At 35.5% G+C, this 18975-nt stretch overlaps 1 protein-coding gene and 1 long non-coding RNA gene across 8 annotated transcripts in view; both read right to left on the bottom strand.

Annotated features, from left to right (window-relative positions):
• LOC140449211 (uncharacterized) overlaps positions 1-18975 on the bottom strand; it is a 335545-nt gene that overhangs the window by 127692 nt on the left and 188878 nt on the right. The window lies entirely within an intron of this gene.
• On the bottom strand, positions 6142-15065 carry LOC140449212 (uncharacterized). The gene is made up of 3 exons (XR_011951754.1): positions 14952-15065; positions 9206-9433; positions 6142-6300 (listed from the first exon to the last, which is right to left on the bottom strand). It is a non-coding gene; the product is annotated as an uncharacterized lncRNA (long non-coding RNA).

Below are 18975 nucleotides of genomic sequence, written 5' to 3'. Positions count from 1 at the left end.
AAGAAAAAAATATTTCCACTAAAAGTAAAAGTGACTAGAAAAAGACAGAAAAAATTAAAGAATGGAAAGCACGAAAACGTGCCAAGTGCAGAGAAAATGGTCTGGCTTACATTTCTAAAATAGGCCAAGTAAAACCCGCTAAAACCGTTAACTCTGGAATTTTGTGCAATGAAAATTGCCGCTGCAAGTGTTCTCAGTCAATAACTGTAGAAGAAAGGGAGTCAATATTTTCTTCCTACTACAAACTAGATGTAAATGCAAAAAACTGCCTTCTTTTTAGAGCATTAAAAAAAGGGAACCAATGAGAAAGAAAACTGGAGCATTAAAGCATAAAACTGCCACCTACCAATACAATGTAACTTGTAGTGGCCGGCAAACTACCGTATGCAAATGGGCTTTCATTTCTTGTTTGCAATCAGCTTGAAAAGGTTGACTTAATCCAAACTTCAATAAAATCAGGGAAAAATGCTCTGAACCGGGACAGAAGGGGAAAACACGCAGTCAGACCTAACAAGACCCCTGCTGAAGTTGCTGCTTACGTCATTGAGCATATTTCAGTTTCCCAGCAGAAGAGTCGCACTACTCCAGGCATTGTAATATCACAAAAAATCTTTCACCGCTACTTTCGATCCCTAGAATCGCATAAACTTTACCTAGATAAATGCCGAACTGAATTAAGAAATGAAAAATTTCAAATAAAAGAGGCTACATACCGATTCATTTTAATAATGAATTTAATCTGTCTTTTGGTTATCCCAAAAGCGATACATGTAGCACATGCGATTCTGGCAAAAGTAATGAAGAGCACGCTGAAAATTACAAATCAGCGTTTGAATCTCAAAAAGCAGATAGAGAATTTGCTAGCAAATCAGAGAACACTGTGTATGTAACATTGGATCTAAAGCAAACTATGCCCCTACCTAGGTTTAGTACCTCGAAAGCCTTTTATCTTAGACAAATGTGGTTTTACAACTTAGAAATCCACATAATAACCAAACTGTGGAATAAATCGTTTTCTGCACATGGACCGAAAATCGAGCTTCCAGAGGTAGCTCGGAAATTTCTAGTTGTTTTCTACGAACAATCGAAGTGGATCCAGCTTCAAAGGAAAATATCATCTAGTTTTGTGGACGGACTCGTGTGCCGGGCAAAATAAAAAAATTTGATGGTATATTTGTTTCAGTATCTTGTGGGCAAAGGGCATCTTTAAAACGATTAAGCACAGTTTCTAGAGGTAGGACACTCGTACTTAGACTCAGATAGAGCATTTGGACGTATTGAGAAACGACTAAAGAAAACATCAAAACATTTACATCCTGATAAATATCGTGATGTGATTGTTTCTTCAACCAAGAAAAATATGGTGATAGACATGCAACATCACTTTAGAGACACGGAAAATATTATGAAAACCATGAAACTAATGAATAGAAAAAAGATCTTCTTAATGAAAGGTTTATTCAAAACTGGAATACAGTGGATTCGCGTAGATATCTTTGGATCATACCTTTTCAAGAAGTCTTACGATTACTATACACCTTCAAAATGGTATATATCCTAAAGCAGAAAAATTTCCCATCCCTTCTACCTGAAGAATTCAACATTCCAAGTCATATCAAAATACTGGATCCTTAAGCAAAGAAAAGGTAGACAATCTAAAAGAACAGCTTTGATTCATTCCAGAAAGGATAAGTGGTATTATGAAGCCATCATAGAGCAACAAAAATTTTAAGAATGTGGTACAATATCCTTAGACTGATTCAAAAGCTGCCTTAGAAATTTAGTGTTTGTCAGTCTTTTGTAAAACCAAAAATATAAGTGTTTACCTGACATCCATGTTATTTTTTCCTGTGATAGTTCTTATTCAAAGAAAATGCAAATATTTATCCTAGATAAAGGAGGTAAGTCCACATACCCCCTTCATTTTGGCATAGACATAATTTCTAACACAAAAAAGTTTTTGGATAAAAGAGGTAAGTACAAATATATATTTTCAAATAAGTTTTTAAAAATCGGGGGATTTTTGTTTTTACAATAAAATTTATACATACCTATCCTACCTGTAAAAATAGAAAAAATCGGTTTAAAAATCGATTAATAAAAAAGTTCAGCAATAAAACTTTGGAGTTAAATTTCTCAAAAACTTACTTTTGTTACTTACTGCCTTCATCACTCACCCCTTCAATTATAATAAATTGTCGAAACAAGCTCTGACAAAAATGAACTATCTTTTATATTCTTCATAAATAACATTGTTTATATAAAAATGTTTTAGAAATTTAAAGCTTTAGAAATGACTTAAACATTGTTTAATAAATAATTAAATAGAGTAACTTACTTCAAATGTAACGCCACTGGTTAAAATGCTAAAATTGATTCCTCTACACAACGTTACACTGAGTCGAATTTTTCGCTATTGCACTGGACTAGACGAAAATCATGAGTCGAGCGGGAAAGAGCCCGAAAATTATTGGAAGATTGCCAAATATCTTACCTGGACGACAATATTTACAATCTACCTACGTTGTCGACATCTGGCAGGTTTGCTCATATTGCTCATTTATTCGTACTAAATTATATCAAGGTGTAATAAATTGGCGAAATTCTTTGGAATATTTTTGTTTTGCGAGATATGGCACGTAATCAATGAACAGTGTCGTATGTAATTCGTTGATTGAAATATTGGACATATAATATATAATATTCAATATATATTTCCCTTAATAATATTCAATCACGGTATTATTTATGGGTTTTATATTCAGCGAGTTTGTACAAGGCAGCTGATAAAAAAATAATGAAATAAAAAAACCAATACACGATGTAAGTATCAGGTGTAGGAAGACTTGAGAATGTTGGGAGTATGAACTGGAAAGCAAGGCGAAGAATAGGCGAGAATGAGACTTATCTTTGAGCAGGACAAGACCCACCATGAGTTGTGGAACCAATGATGATGATAAAAAAACCAATGCTTATATAAATTGCATTGATCAGATATTATTATGTAGAGTGTTTTTTAAACTATTAGAGACTGTTAATGACCCATTTTCCTGGCTCTCAACAAATACAAGAAAGATGAACCGCAAAGTATGCAGCTGGCAGAGGCTCCAAGGGGCCTCAACAGATCCAGCAGGCAACTAGCGGAAAAAATCTTTACACAAAATAAAATCGAAGGGGCGTTAAAAGCTTTAAACCTTTTAAATCCCCTAGTAAGGACGGAATATTTCCTGCTTTACTCCAAAAGGCTTCATGCAAATACAACCGCAACTACAGCGGCTTTCATAGCAAGCCTGGTGTTAGGTCACATTCCAAAAACTTGGAGGGACGCAAAGGTGGTATTTATACCAAAGGTGGGGAAACGTCCTACGGACGAAGCGAAGTCTTATCGTCCTATATGCCTGACCTCCTTTCTCCTAAAAACAATGGAAAAACTAGTAGATTACTACATAAGAAGCGAAACAGTAGCGAGGAAACACTTCAGAAACATCAGTTTGCCTACCAGACTGGCAAATCCACTATAAATGCTCTGAATTCGCTAGTCGAAAGAATTGAAAAGACAATAGTGCAAAGAAATAGCTCTTTGCGCTTTCATTGACATAGAGGGAGCATTAGATAATACCTCTTTTGAATCCATAAAAAGAGCACTAAAATACTTATAGTAAAGAGGAGCATTGAAGTCTCACTAATACAATGGATTCAGTCAATGCTAAAAATGAGAATCATCACTGCTAGTATTGGAGGAGAATCTGTGACTGTGACAGCGGTAAAGGGTGCCCTCAAGGGGAGTATTATCGCCTCTGCTGTGGTCTTTGGTTGTGGATGACCTTCAGGCATGATTCTGGTTTTATAACCCAAGGTTACGCAAATGACTTAGTTGTTACAATTATAGGCAAGCATGACCAGACTATATCTAGTCTCATGCAAACTGCTATTAACGAAATTAAAAGTTGGTGCTCGAAAGAGGGCTTAAATGTCAACCCAGTAAAACAAATTTGATACCTTTCACAAGAGACGTCAATACAATTTACAGGCTCTAACTATGAATGGCATCACATTAGACTATTCCAAGGAAGTAAAATATCTGGGGGTAACCCTAGATCAAAACTCACCTGGAATAGTCATATTGAAAAAATTTTATCCAGAGCTTTGGTGCAAGTTGGACCTGCCGCAAGACGTTTGGAAAGACTTGGGGCCTACAACCGAAAATGACTCTATGGTCATATAAAACAATAATTAGGCCATGGTCACATACGCATCATTCGTATGGTGGCCAAAAACACAACAAAGAACAGCTAACGCCAAGCTGCAAAAAGTGCAGCGGCTAGCTTGTCTGGGAATCACAGGGGCAATGTCAACATGTCTCACTGCAGCTCTAGTGGCGATGCTGACCTTCCTCCCTTGCAGTTCTGCTTAAGGAGGGAGGCAGTAACTACCGCCGTAAACTGCGACAGACACAAATAATGAAACCTGGAGATCCAGTTGGCCACCTGAAAATCTCAGAAGAAATTCCATTGGATTCTAAGGACATGCCGACAGATGCTATGCCAGTCAAATTCGACTTTGAAACACCCTTTGAAGTGGTCATAATGGGTAAAGAAATGGAACCAAAATGGAAAACCACCAAATGGGTAAAGAAATTGAACCAAAAGTGGAAGAAGGTTCGCTCGTATGGTATACGGATGGATCTAAGATAGATAAAAGGGCAGGAGTGGGAGTTACTGGGCCCAATTTCAGGCTATCTAAATCTCTTGGAAACGCCCCAACTATCTTCCAGGCAGAAATACATGCTATAGACATAAGTGCCCAAGAATGTCTCAACTGAGACACCGTAGGGCAAAAGTCCTTATTTTATCAGACAGCCAAGCCGCCTTAAAGGCTCTAAGTCTTTTACATGTGAGCCAAAGTTGGTTTGGGACTATAAACAAATCTCTCAAGAAGCTGGCGGAACGCAACAATGTAACTGTGATGTGGGTGCCAGGTCACAGGGAATTGCAGGAATGAGGAAGCTGATAAAAGCTGATCGCAAAAGAAGGAGCTAATACCGGAAGTATTAGCCATTCCAGGGTCCGGAACCCTTCTGTGGACTATCGAAAAGCCACATCAGAGAGGAACTCCGTACCTGGGAACTCAATCAAACTAAGATCATATTGGTCTAACACACCAGGACAAAGGCAAGCAAAAAGGCTCATAAACGTGTCGCCTACTGCAACAAACCGCCTTCTCGAAATGAGTAAAAAAGATATTAAAATGGTCACTGGCCTTCTCACTGGTCACTGCCTCTGAGATATCATCTCAAGAAGATGGGCAAATCATATAGTGAGAACTGTCGTTTCTGTCACAATGAAAAAGAAACGGCAGAATACTATGCACTGCGTAGCACTGTCTGCAAAAGACTAAAATTCCTAGGAGAGGTCAGTCTGGCGTCCTCTGACATAGGAACAAGTCACCTAGGAAGCTAATCAACTTCATCAGAAGTATTGGCATTCTAGAGTTTACTAGATTAAGGTATGCGCAAAAGATCGATGTGCGGTGAGGCCGCATGGCCTTAACGACCTCACATAATCTAATCTTATCTTATCTAGAGTGTTTTTCGAGACTGTGTGTGGGGGCACTAAGTATGAAAGGAGTTCCCGATTAGTGTATGAAGACTTTGTAAAACATAATATATAACGGAATAACTTCTACTTTCAGGGCAATAGGACGTGGCTGATAAATTTAAGGTAAAATTAATTATAAAGTAAAATTAATTAATTTAAGGCATTATTGCTCAGTGCTTAGTCCTTGTTTATTTCATTAGCGTATCAGATAACAGAGAAACTGCAGGGTAACATTCCCTGGTGCTTATGTCCGCTGATGATATAGTCATCATTAGAGCTCGGAAAATATGCAATATGCATATTAAGTGCATATGTGCATATTTTGCGGATATAATTAAGATGTATCCGACATTTTTCTAGTAAACGTGAAATGAAAGAAAGCGGATATGACCCAAACACAAAGGAAACGAACACTAGCAGGCTGAACATTCTTTATAAAATAAATAAAAAATCAATGCTTTTGTCGGAATTTAGAATACGTCTGGGCTCTTCTGTTTTACTATAATTTTAAATGCACGTACATGTCAAAATAAAAACAATTATATTTAAATTATATATTATTATTTGGTATAACTGTAAAATAGGTCAGACAATGTATTAAATTTTAATAACTATTCGCATTAAATAATACACAGAACACAACACAAACGGTTTAAATTGGTACTGTTTACCAATAAGTGTGAATGTATCTATGACGACGAATCTAAAAACCAATGAATTATATTAAATACAATTTACATCAAATATATTCGCCTGTAGAAAATAACCACAATATAGAATTTCGTGTTTTTTTTCACTCAATTATTATGTTGTTTGTGAAATTTACTCATTAGAAATAAATAAATTAAAACAAATATATTCAAAAATTAGTTTTGGTTTATGAGAGACAATCAACAACAGACGCAAAGGGCATTATAAAGCATTCAATGATATAATATGGCTGCAAAAATAAATTTCTAAACACATAGATATATAGAAAAAAATATCCATTACAAACAGGGCTACATAAATATTCGGTTGTAATAAAGTTGCGTAGCTCTATTTACCCAGTGACACAGCAGTGATAATATGTGGGGCAGTACTATAACAGAAAACCAGTCTCACTAGTTTTTTTGACTATCCTGAGACTTTTTTTGCATCTTTAAAGAGAAAAAGAAAATCTGCATACAGACACCTGTACTCACCCGGGTAGTGTTGGGTTCCTAATACGCTTACAAAGTTGTGCCAGGACAAGATGCTCGAGGGAGTCACACTCCGAGACGGTCGGCGTCCAACTAAAAACCCCTCTTTTGTCACTCCAGACATCAGGATCGAAAGGCTGGTTAAGGTAAAACATCTCTCCTGATGCCCTGCTATCACCTTATTCCCATTCTGTTTCTCACACATTTATCAGAAAAACCACTAAAGTCTGTCGTCTGTCTCTCATTCCCTCCTATTTCGGCCTGCGATAGTCCAAACACCACCGAGGTGCTACTCGCTCGTTTTAAAATCTGTTGTGAGTTCCCTCTCCTCTTGTTCTTTTGAAAAGAGCAGCTCCTTGATAAATTTTTGCATCCGTGTTCACCACCCACTCACCCCTTATCATTTTCTCCACCATTTCTCTCACGAAATCAAACATTCTGCAGGTACACTCTCTTTCAAACTTATCTCTTTAATCCGCCCAACAGTTACACACCAACATCGTGTGTGTCATAGTATCCGAAAGATAACAGTAAAGGCACTGATCGGATTAACTCCTTCTAAACCTGAAAAGGTAGCTGCCCATGCCCACAGTCCACCCAGCTTCGAAGGTTCGGGATTAGTGATTTCGTCCACTCCGCCACATCACGTGTTGCCTCCCACTCTTGCTGCCACTGATCGATTAAAACTAACTCTCGGCCAGTGTTAGCTCAGTCATCTCTTGCCCTAGTATAAAGGATGTTTTCAAGGCCCAAAAGCGCATTGTCAGATGTATTGTAGGTGTTCCGCATGGTTGGTCTTGTAAAAATCTATTTAGAGATTTAAATATATTAACAGTGTATGGAATTTACATTTTGGAATTATTGATACTAATTCATAAAAATAGAACTTTTTTATGTAACAGTGATATTCACTCACACAACACAAGAAATAAGAGACAGTTTGTGTAGTACCCTGTCGACATTTAGAAATTAAGTAGGAAGTCATCTACTGTCTGTGGTTTACTAATGTATAATCAACTTCCTCAAAAATTGAAAAACATTAATTCAACTAAAGCTTTTAAAACCTAGTCAAAGAGTACCTAGTGACCATGTGTCCTTATACATTAGGTGAATATTACGAGAGTGAATCTGGTGAATGCCCAAGCTGCAACATAACCAAATTTAATATCATTTTAATTATATGTCTATATTGTACGTTTGTATGTATTTTAATGTTTTAAATATTTTTAATGTATTGTTTCCATTTTTTTGTAATATTTATAATTTTAGTTTTGACTTGCTGTAACTTAGAGTCAAATAAACTATCTATCTATCTATTGTTCCGCCCCTGCGACTATGAATCCTGGTCCATTACCTGCCAGCTCATGTAAAGGAACCAGACGGTGATCGCCCACAGAGCTGACAGACTCCTGTACGCACATGCTACCCGCAGCAGACTAGTTCTATCAACGCGTACCATGAGCCTTTTGTAAGTTGATATTTCTGCCCTCTCACTATAGACTGGGGCCCGTAGACGACAACAGACTGCACAATTCTGTGAAGCGCCCTTCTCCTCTCGGATTTAGGTCCACCGATATTGGGCATTACCTTCCCAGCGCAGCCATTCTTTGAATAGCTCTGCACGTCATTCCTACTCCCAAAACTTATCTCTTCATTAAAAGAATTTATACGATCGTACGATTTAGGAATAGAAATAGATCTTGGGAAGAGATACCACATAATCAAACATTAAACAGAAGTCTGCACTTACCTGGACAGAGGCTGAGATATAAATATATTTAAAGAATACATCAACAGCAATTTTGAAAATAATAAGAAAACAGGCTTAAATGTCAACACCCCAAATGATATTATAATTCAAACTAAAGGAAAGCCAGACGATATACTGCCAAAAGAAACCATATGTCAAAAGAATAAGTCCCAATCACAAACATTAATGGAAGAGAGAAAAAAAATGCAATGCATAGTTCTAATAATAGATAAGTTTAAAGAGAGGAGAACTATGCTTACACTGATTTAGATGTTGCCTGTTCGAAGTAGTTCGAACATTTATTTTGGAAAGACAAATGGCAAATCTGGTACCAAGCAAAACTCCAAAAGTCGGGGCTGCAACGAAAAAGCATTCTTTTATGAATATAAATACTTACTTTAATATATAAAGAATCACTTTAGCAATTTAGAGCAACATATCAAATTATTTAAAAGAGAAGACGTTTGTCTATTGTAGCATTTTTCACAAAATCCAATAGATTTTGAAAAATACCAGAATTTACTCTTTTCAGTGACCAACTCTGTATTTAATTTCTAATAAATTTAGAAATGAGTTCAATAATTTAATCTTTTACTAAAATAATATTAACACAAAGCTAGTCTTGGCATTTTCCTATATTGTGGTTATTTTCCTTAGATTTTCAAGCGGTAACTTACTCCAACATCTCTCATAAGCGTATTATTTAAATAATGCCTAAACTCTGGCATATGAGTATAACGCTTGGTACCAAGCTGGCCAGTTGTCATATTTATCTAACGGCCTGTAAGTGTTATAATTGGAACATAAATTGAGTGGTATTTGGTATGTGGACATTGCTCGTAATCTATAATGTTTTTGTAAGGTGGTATATATGGTGTTTGGAGATCGTATTGCAGGTTATACATCTAGAAAAGATATTTAGAAATAAGTTTTTTACGACGCATTTTTGGTTTTTTTTTGGTCAAATATAGGTATTCTTTTTTCGTATTTAGGTTAACTTGAAATTAAATTGCTTCAGAGTAGAGAATAAATAGTAGGGAAGGGAGATAAAACGCAATCCTTGTGTTACTTCTTTCAGTTCTTCGTAGTTGCCGCTCCCGCTTTTACCGATGCTGTTTAATTGAAGTAGAGGTTCTTAATAAATCCTAACTATCATTTCACCTTATAGCAGTTGTATTAGATCTCCATGTTTAACATATCCAAACGCTTTCTGGTAATCAATGAAATATAGAAAAAGGTCTTTGCTTTGATTTCTGCATTTTTAAAGCAATACAGTCAAACTATAGATTGTTTCGCCTGTGCCGAAGCCTTACCCAAATCCAAACTGAGTAGGACCAATGTCTACTTCACATCTGTTAAAAGTTCTTGTATGTACTATCTTCAAAAACAGTTTTAGGACCTGACTAAATAGACTTGGAACTGGTCACAACTCATTAAGTTAGATTTCTTTCTATTATGTACAAAGGTAGACTGGAGCCAGCAATATAAATCTACCAATGTGTCCATATTCTCGTCATTTACCAGTTTAATTACATCTAGACCTATATATTTTATTTGATCCTGCTGTCTTTTTTTGCTTAGTTTGGTTTATAGCCTTTAGAATTTCTAATTTTTTAAGTATTTTTGGAAAAGGTTTACACTTATATTTGTGTACAAGATTTCGTTGATTATTCTCTGCATATAGTTTTTGAGTATAAGTTTTTCAGTGATCGAGAAATGTCTAAGGGTCATAAATAATATTAATATCCTTTATACTAGCTGGTGTATGTTGAAGTGGTAATGTTTTCCTTCGTGCTCCTCAATTTCTGTGATTCTATCTTTTAACCACTGTTCTTTACAAAATTTGTAATAATGCTTTAATATCTTTGCGAATGTTTTTATCGACTTTTTTATATTTAATTCCATCCTTAGTTTTAAATGGTTTACGTTTTTAGAAATACAATATTTCGTCAGGCATACATTTTTTTTCGTTACTTGAAGGACCAATTTAATTATTTGTGGCCATTACGATTGCATTTTTAAAGTTTTCCCAGGAGTCTGCACCTTCCGATCGTTGGTTATGTTTCTTCTTTTTCTCCTTTATCAGCAATTCTGCGTTTTTATTGGCGGATTGATACCTCTATAGAAGGTTGTCACTTCATATGTTGCGCGGTTATCTGATACTTCTACCGATTGGTGATTTATATTTTGCTATTTTGACCACAATCTCTAAAGGGCCTCCTTCATTCAGCTTATATGATTATTCCAATCTTTTTCTATTTATTGTTTATTAGTTTATACATTGTATGTTACATTTTCATGTCTTCACTACTCTCTCGATCTCTCAGCATATTTCTCGTAATAATTTTCAGTACTTTTATGGCTGTCTTGTTTCTGATGCAGATGTCAGTATCTTTCTTGGTTCTTTGGCCTCTTATAAAGCTCTAAATTTTCTTTCGCAGACCATAAAATTGATAATCATCATCATCAGTGGCATTACAGCTCGTTATGAGCCAAAGCCTTCTTCAGAACAATCTTCCATTTGCCCCTGTCTCTGGCAACTCTTCTCCATGCTTTTACTCCGATGGATTTTAGATCATCCTCTATGTTATCTTGATACCCAAGTTTTGGTCTTCCTCTGGCTCGTCTTCCCACTGGTCCTCTTCGGTCGAAAATTTTTCTGATCGTTGCATCTTCATCTCGCCTACTATTTTACAACGTCAGGTTCCCCAATTAGGTGTGATAATTATAGGGGCATTACCCTACTTAACGTGGCATATAAAGTATTGTCCAACGTATTGTACAGAAGATTGATCCCCTACGCTGAACAAATAGTTGGGAACTACCAGTGCGGTTTCCGACCCAATAAGTCAACAACGGATCAAATCTTCAGTCAGGCAGATTCTTGAGAAAACGCTTGAGTTCGGAGTCGACGCCCACCACATATTCGTGAATTTCAAAGCCGCATACGACTCAGTCAACAGACAAAAACTTCTACAGGCTATGGTGGAATTTCAAATGTCGCTTGAGTGTAGTCAGAATCCAAAACGACTTTTCCAGACCCTTCCATTGTAAAAATGGACTGAGACAGGGAGATGGACTGTCGTGTATCTTATTTAACCTTGCACTAAAAAAAGTAAATCGAGAGTGCCATATTAATACGAATGGCACCATCTTTAACAAATCTGTACAAGTGGTCGGATATGCAGATGACATAGACATTATTGCTAGGTCCACAGAATCTCTAATCGAAGCATTTCGATCACTAAGAGCGTCTGCAATTATAATGGGATTAAAAATAAACGCACAGAAAACCAAGTATATGTATTGTACTAGATCAGGCAACCAGATACCTAGACTATTAATTGATGATCTGGAACTGGAAGGTGTGGACACCTTCGCCTACCTGGGCTCGCTGCTGATCAAAGACAACAATGTCAGCGAAGAAATTAAAAGAAGAATAGTGCTATTATGGCTTAATGAAACATATGGCCCCAAAACTACCCAGAAAAATTAAAGTTACCATATATAAAACACTAATAAGGCCAGTGTTAACATACGGGTCTGAAACGTGGTCACTTACACAGAACGACCAAGAATTTCTTAAACGTTTCGAGAGAAAAATTCTAAGAAAAATATATGGAGGAATCCAAGAACAGGATTTGTGGCGTAGGCGCTACAACTTTGAGTTATATAGATTTCAGTAATAGCTTCATTTATTTTCCTATGTACTTTAGAACTCGCCAAGATTGTAGTCAGATGCGATATCGGTCCCAGAATAGGTTCTAAATCCATTGCTGTATCTTTGGCTGATCAATATGATGTAAATGCACTTTTTTTATAAATGAAGTGGTTATCCGAATGTTGTGGGCACTGCTAGGTGTATAGTCTTCTAGAAAGCAGTTGGAACCATGTCTTTGAAATAATTTTACTTTATTCTTATTCTTAGCAGAATTGGATTGATATATCTCCTCTAATGTTTTGGTCATCCAAACCAAAGTCACCTACTACGTTCTCAACACGATCTTCTTTTACCTTGTAAAACATTTTATAAGCTCCAAATATTAAAGACCGAAGAGAAGGAGCAGTAAACTCAATTACTTAATATTATGTATCAAAGTGCCATGGTTAAAAACTACCAAAGAAGGAAATTTTGTCATCATGAAATTAAATAATTATTATATTTGACTGGTATATCCTAAATATATAAAATAAAGCATTATTCATATTCCACAGAAACGTGATTTACCAATTATGTAGAGCATTGTGTTGAAAACAGACTAAATTTTGCAAAAAAAAATATTTCAGTTTTATGAAAATGTAACTAGTACATTCAAAGTACTAGTACATTCAGAAATACGATTGAAAAAATTATTTACTAAAAAATGTTTGTGTGGAAAATTACCCAAAATTTTTCTTTACTTTAAATATTAGTGGTGCAAAATAAATTTGGACTTAAAATATTCCCAATGTATTGATTTTTATGGAAGGGAAAGTATGGAAGTATGAAAGTATTGAGAAAAAGACTAAGAACGGGGACAAGGCAGAGAATAAAGATTAAAGATAGAAATGGTCATCTTACATCCAACAAAGAGGAAAGCCTTAGAATAGTTGAAGACTTCTAAAAATTGCTGTACACAACCAACACAAAGCAAATAGCAGAGAAAATCAAGTACCAGAAATATTAACAAGGAAATAGGGCATTGTCAACCAAGGATCAGAACTACTACCGGAAATCATAAAAGACAAAATAAAACTAGTCCTAAAAAAGCTAAGAATAACAAATCTCTAGGCGAAGATTGTGTAGTCGCTGATGCAATAAAAATCGGAGGAACTTGCCTACTCAAGAAAATAAGAAACCTTTTTAACATGTGCCTTTTGGACAGTAATATACCCGACAAATGGCACAATACTGAGGTAATTCTGTTGTACAAAAAAGGAGATTCCCATGAATTAGAAAACTAAATAGCTATAAGTCTTCTTATTTACCTATACAAACTCCTTACAAGAATAGTAACGAATCATCTTAAGAAAAAACTTGATTTCTACCAGTCAATAGAGCAAGTGGGATTTCGTACCGTATTTGGAATAAAAATAACCACCTACAGAGCATTAAAACGGTAATAGAAAATAGTATTGAATACAATCGACCACTCGTTGTGGATTTTGTAGATTTACATAAAGCTTTTGACACGATAGAATTTAACAAAATCCTCGAAGCACTATAAGCATGCCGCATTGACTACCGATATACAAGGTTAATTTACAATACATACAAGAACGCAGCTCTGTTGGTGAAACTACATGAAAACTCGGATCATATCCCAACCGACAGGGTGATACCTTATTGCCTAAACTGTTTACCGCAGTACTTAACTGGGAAGAGAAAGGCCTGAAGATTAACGAATTTGCAGACGAAATAGTTTTGTTCTCGGGCAACTTCAAGGAGAGATGTACAATGCTACATGAACTTCAGTAAGTGTGTGCCAGTGTGAGTCTTAAAATATCTTAAATAACATCTCCAAAACAAAATTCATGACAAACTAAGTACCTAGCGAAAACATCAATATTGGAGACAACGAAGTAGAGCTGGTGGAAAAATACATATACCTTGGACACGAAATAAAGATTACAAGAGACAACCAAACATGCGAACAACGAAGAAAAATAAACCTAGCATAGGCAGCCTATGCAGAATCAGTGATAAAAGATGGACGAAAATATTGCTTGAGTGAAGGTCGACGTTAGACAAAAGAAGTATAGGAAGACCCCCTACTCGTTGGACTGACGATCTCAAGAAAATATCAAGAAATTGTATGAAAAGTGCTCAAGATAGAGCACAATGGACAAAAACTAGGGAGGCCTATGTCCAGCAGTGGACGCAGAGGGCTAAGTGGTGATGATGGTGATTGATTTTAAATCTATTACTAATTGATAATGCTAATTAATCAATAAATATTTTGCTATTAAATTGCACTTTTTATTTTCCTACTTTTAGTGTCACATAATTAAAGTATTTTTTGGTATTTGCATAAATGTGCATAAAAATAATGTGCTAATTGGTACGAAAAAATGTTTTTTGTTGAAAATACATTTGTTTTTACAATTTGAAATACATAACTATTTTAAAAAAAACTTTCAAAATTCATTAAAATTAAAAATATTGAGAAAAAAGCGATAAATAAGAGATTTGGATAACAAAGAAACTTATGTATAGCAAGATGGCACAATGGACAAAAATATAAAAGTATATATTTCGCGGAAAACTACTACGAAAGTGTTAAGCTGAGCATTGGAGTCGCAACAGCCTAGATCACAGAGTAAACTGTAGACGGTTTTAAGTTAATTGTAGTTTGATAATAGATTTTGATGCAACATTGATCTATAACAAATACTCGTAACTATAAAAATATCCATATTTATTTAAGTTTTATTTTTACTTACGTTTTTTGGTATAAATATCGTTCAAAAATATTCAGGTGCGTAATCTTTTATAAATACCAAGCGAGATTTTGTGGTGAATACGTGAAAACTGTAACTGATATACGAAATTTTCTGGATATTTGCCAAAGAAAATTCGTTACGAGGTTTATTGCATTATTTTTAAGCTATTTTGGATTTTAGTGGAACAATTCGCGATTTTTATTTACCATTTGAAAACGCAATACGATGGAATGGAATGTTGTATACATTCAAATATAATGTTTCAGTGCTTTATTTGATAATGAATTTTTTCGCTGAATAAAAGAGTAGGTAGCTACCACATCATCTAAATAAAATTATTTATACTACCGAGTGGATGGAGTCAGTTTGGTTTCAAAAATGGACTTGGCACGAGAGAAGCGATCTTTAGTATTCAAATATTAATACAGAATTGTTTAGATCAAAGAAAGGATGTTTTTGTCTGTTTCGTCGATTATGAAAAAGCATTCGATAATGTAAAACACGAATTGATGATAAAATACCTACAAGAGTTGGGATTGGACGACAAGGATATAAGAATTATCGCCAATCTGTATTGGAACCAGACAGTAACAGTACGTCTTCAAAATTTCAACGAAACAGAAGATTTCTTCATTAAAAAAGGAGTAAGGCAAGGTTGTATACTGTCTCCAATGCTGTTCAATTTATACGTAGAAAAAGCCTTCGCAGAAGCAGTGGCAGACTCTAATAAGGGTATTAAAGTTAACGGCATAGTTATTAATAACATCAGGTATGCCGATGATACAGCCATGGTGGCAGATAACATCGAAGATATTTAATGCCTTTTAAATGATCTAACTCTTGCAAGTGAAGCTCGGGGTTTGAAAATAAATATCAAGAAGACAAAAACAATGATTATAAGTAGACATGATTACCCCTAACGCAAAGATATATGTCTCTGGAGAAGAAATCGAACAGGTCAGGCAATTTAAATACTCGGGTTGTTTGCTGAACGAGGGTTGGGACCCCGAGAATGAAATAAAGAGCAGAGTTGAAGAAGCCAGAAATGCTTTTTTGAGGCTTTGTAAGTTTCTGCCTGATCACAAATTGTACTTCAACCTCCGATACAAGATGCTTAAGTGTTACGTGTGGCCTGTTCTCTTGTACGGAATTGAAGCGTGGACGTTAAAGGCCAGTTCCATTAACAAACTTGAAGTGTTTGAAATGTGGTGCCTGCGTCGAATGCTTAGAATATCATGGACGGACAGGGTCAGAAATGAGGAAGTACTCAGAAGAGCGGGCTTACAGGATAGGGAACTTTTTAGTTATGTAAAAAGTAAGAAGACTGCATACTTGGGACACATATTACGAGGAGAAAGATACACTTTGCAGCAACTGATGCTCGAAGGGAAGATAGAGGGTAAAAGAGGTCTGGGACGTAAAAAAATATCATGGCTGCGCAATATTCGACAATGGACAGGAATCCACAGCTATGAAATGCTTCGCAATGCTGCTAAAAACAGAATTATTTAATCCTGACTATTTAACACCTCACCTGACAAGACGATGTACGGTAGACGCCTACGCATAAATGCACAGCACCTTAAGAAGAAGAAGAATACTACCGAGCAAGTAGAAGTGCTCTTCTCATTTCTCGTTATTAAAGGGAAATAAAAAATAGGTAATAGTGAAAAAAATCAAGAGCACGGTTGGCCTATTACCTTATTACAAAATTAATAAATATTTACTTTTTGATAACCACTCCAATGGAGTGTCTCTCCTTGAGATCGAGTGTTTAGTTTAGTTTTATTTGCACCGCCACTAGTGTTGGCGGTAAAAATTTTAGTGAGCTGCGTAATTCATTCAATGATTTCTTCTTTTTGATGTGCCTATCGGTTACGAATGTTGGCGATCATCATGGCAATCTTAATCTTACCTTCAGCGGGACGAAAACGCTGTTTAGATGTTTCATTGAACCAGATTCCGAGGTTCTTTAACCAAGATGTTCTTCTTTTTCCCGGACCTCGTTTTCCTAATATTTTTTCTTGAAGGATGGCTTAAAGAAGAGCATATCTGAATTCATTTCGCATAATATGTCCAAAGAATTGTAACTTTCGAGATTTGATGGTGTTTAGTACCTCTCGGTTCTTATTCATTGTTGTGAGGACCTCCTCATTTGTGACTCGGTCAGTCCACCAGATCTTAAGTATTCTCCGATATAGCCACATCTCAAATGCTTCCAGTTTTTTGCACATATTTTCATTTAAGGTCCACGATTCAACACCATCAAAAAGGGCTGGGAAGGGATTGCAGCATTTTTACTTTTGTATCAAGAGAGAGGTTGTGACTCTTGAAGAAGGCCCCCATCCGATTGAAGATTGATCTAGCTTTTCCGATGCGTGCTCTAATCTCCTGGTTGTTGGTCCATTCTTCATTTATTATGGTGCCAAGGTAGTTGTAGTGCGTCACTCTTGATAAGAGGATTGGTTGACGTAGAGTTGACCTTCTGTTATCCTTTCCTTGCTAATTATCATAAGATTTGTCTTCTTAACGTTTATATTGGGTCCATATTGTTAACTGTAATACGTGATTTTGTTCATAAGAACTTTTATCTTCGCATTTTTTGGCACCTGGTTTTTTTGGTGTAGAAGTGAAATAAACTCAGATTTCAGCCATTCTGTTGGTAGTTCTCCAGAGTTGTATATGTTGTTGAATATCTTTCCGATTATTGCTATTGATTCGTGGTTATTAGAGCCTGCCACTTTGCCATCCTTTAACTGTGTTATTGCGGAATAAAATTCCTGATGTTATATTCTTCGGTGTTCTCGAATTGAGGACCGCTACCTAAACAGCCAAAATAAGTGCACCGAATTACGGACCGAACGAGATTTTAATGAGTAAGGAAATATGTAATAATAAAATATTATTTTAGATTTAGTTTATTTTGAGCTGTTTTGAAAGGTAGTCAAAATGAATGAAATTAAAATGATCTTAAGTGAAACTCGTTACTTGTGTTGGATGATTATAAGTATCGCGAAAAAAAAGTGTTTAAAAGTTGTGAAAAGTTTTGGACATGTACGGTAAATAAATGTAGCGCTAAATTGTTTACGCTAGTTTAGGTTAAGTTCGGTTAATTTGGGTTAGATTAGATTAGGTTAGGTTAGGTTATGTTATGAATAAGGAAAAACAGTGATGCTATGAATTCTTTGACAAGAAAAGACATTACCTACGTAAGAAATAATATGTATTACAAGAGACGTCAAATCCAAACGCGTTTACCAACCTGTATTTCCGATGCGAAAGTGTAAATATTAAATGTAAATATGTGTAACGCTTTTATGTTTAAAATATTGTTTCTTAACTAGGCAATAAATATCTACGATTATTGGGATTCATACTTTTAATATTATTTTATACCTTCTTGAAGTCTTGGTCCTCAATTTGTGCGATTTTTTCAGGTATGAAAGTAAACCCTTACTTAAAATTTCATTTTGGTCCTCAATTCGTGTCTGCCCATATTCTTGGTCTATCATTTACCTCTTCTTCTAACTCAAAGGTGTTATCTCTTTGGTCTTCAAATAGCTTTTCAAGATATTCTTTCTACGTTCTTATTTTACTCTGTTTATCCAAGATGATGTTTCCCTCAGAATCAGTTATATTTCCTTTCTGCCTTTATCTTAGTCCCCCTGTGTGTTCTTTAACTTTCCTATGTATATCGTACTTTGACTGCAGAGTCTCAATTTCTTCGCATCTTTCCCTTGCTTCTTTTTTTTTCGCTTGTCTGATTTTCCTTCTTATTAATATATTTATGGTTTTATATTCGTCTGGGTCATTTTTGGCTCCTCTTCTCTCGTCCATTATTTTCAGGATCTCATCTGTCATCTATGATTTTTTCTTCATTAATCTATCTGTCTTTAAGTGTTCATGCTTTACATTTTGCACTATTTCAGTAATATGTTTGATCGTTTGTTCTTCGTTTGATATTCAACGATAAAAATAGTAAAATAGTACTACGTTTATCGTACCAATCACGTCAAAAGGAATG

This window comes from Diabrotica undecimpunctata, chromosome 8 (genome assembly GCF_040954645.1).
Source record: "Diabrotica undecimpunctata isolate CICGRU chromosome 8, icDiaUnde3, whole genome shotgun sequence".
NCBI classification, from domain to species: domain Eukaryota; kingdom Metazoa; phylum Arthropoda; class Insecta; order Coleoptera; family Chrysomelidae; genus Diabrotica; species Diabrotica undecimpunctata.
This window is presented reverse-complemented; position numbering and strand designations above follow the sequence as displayed.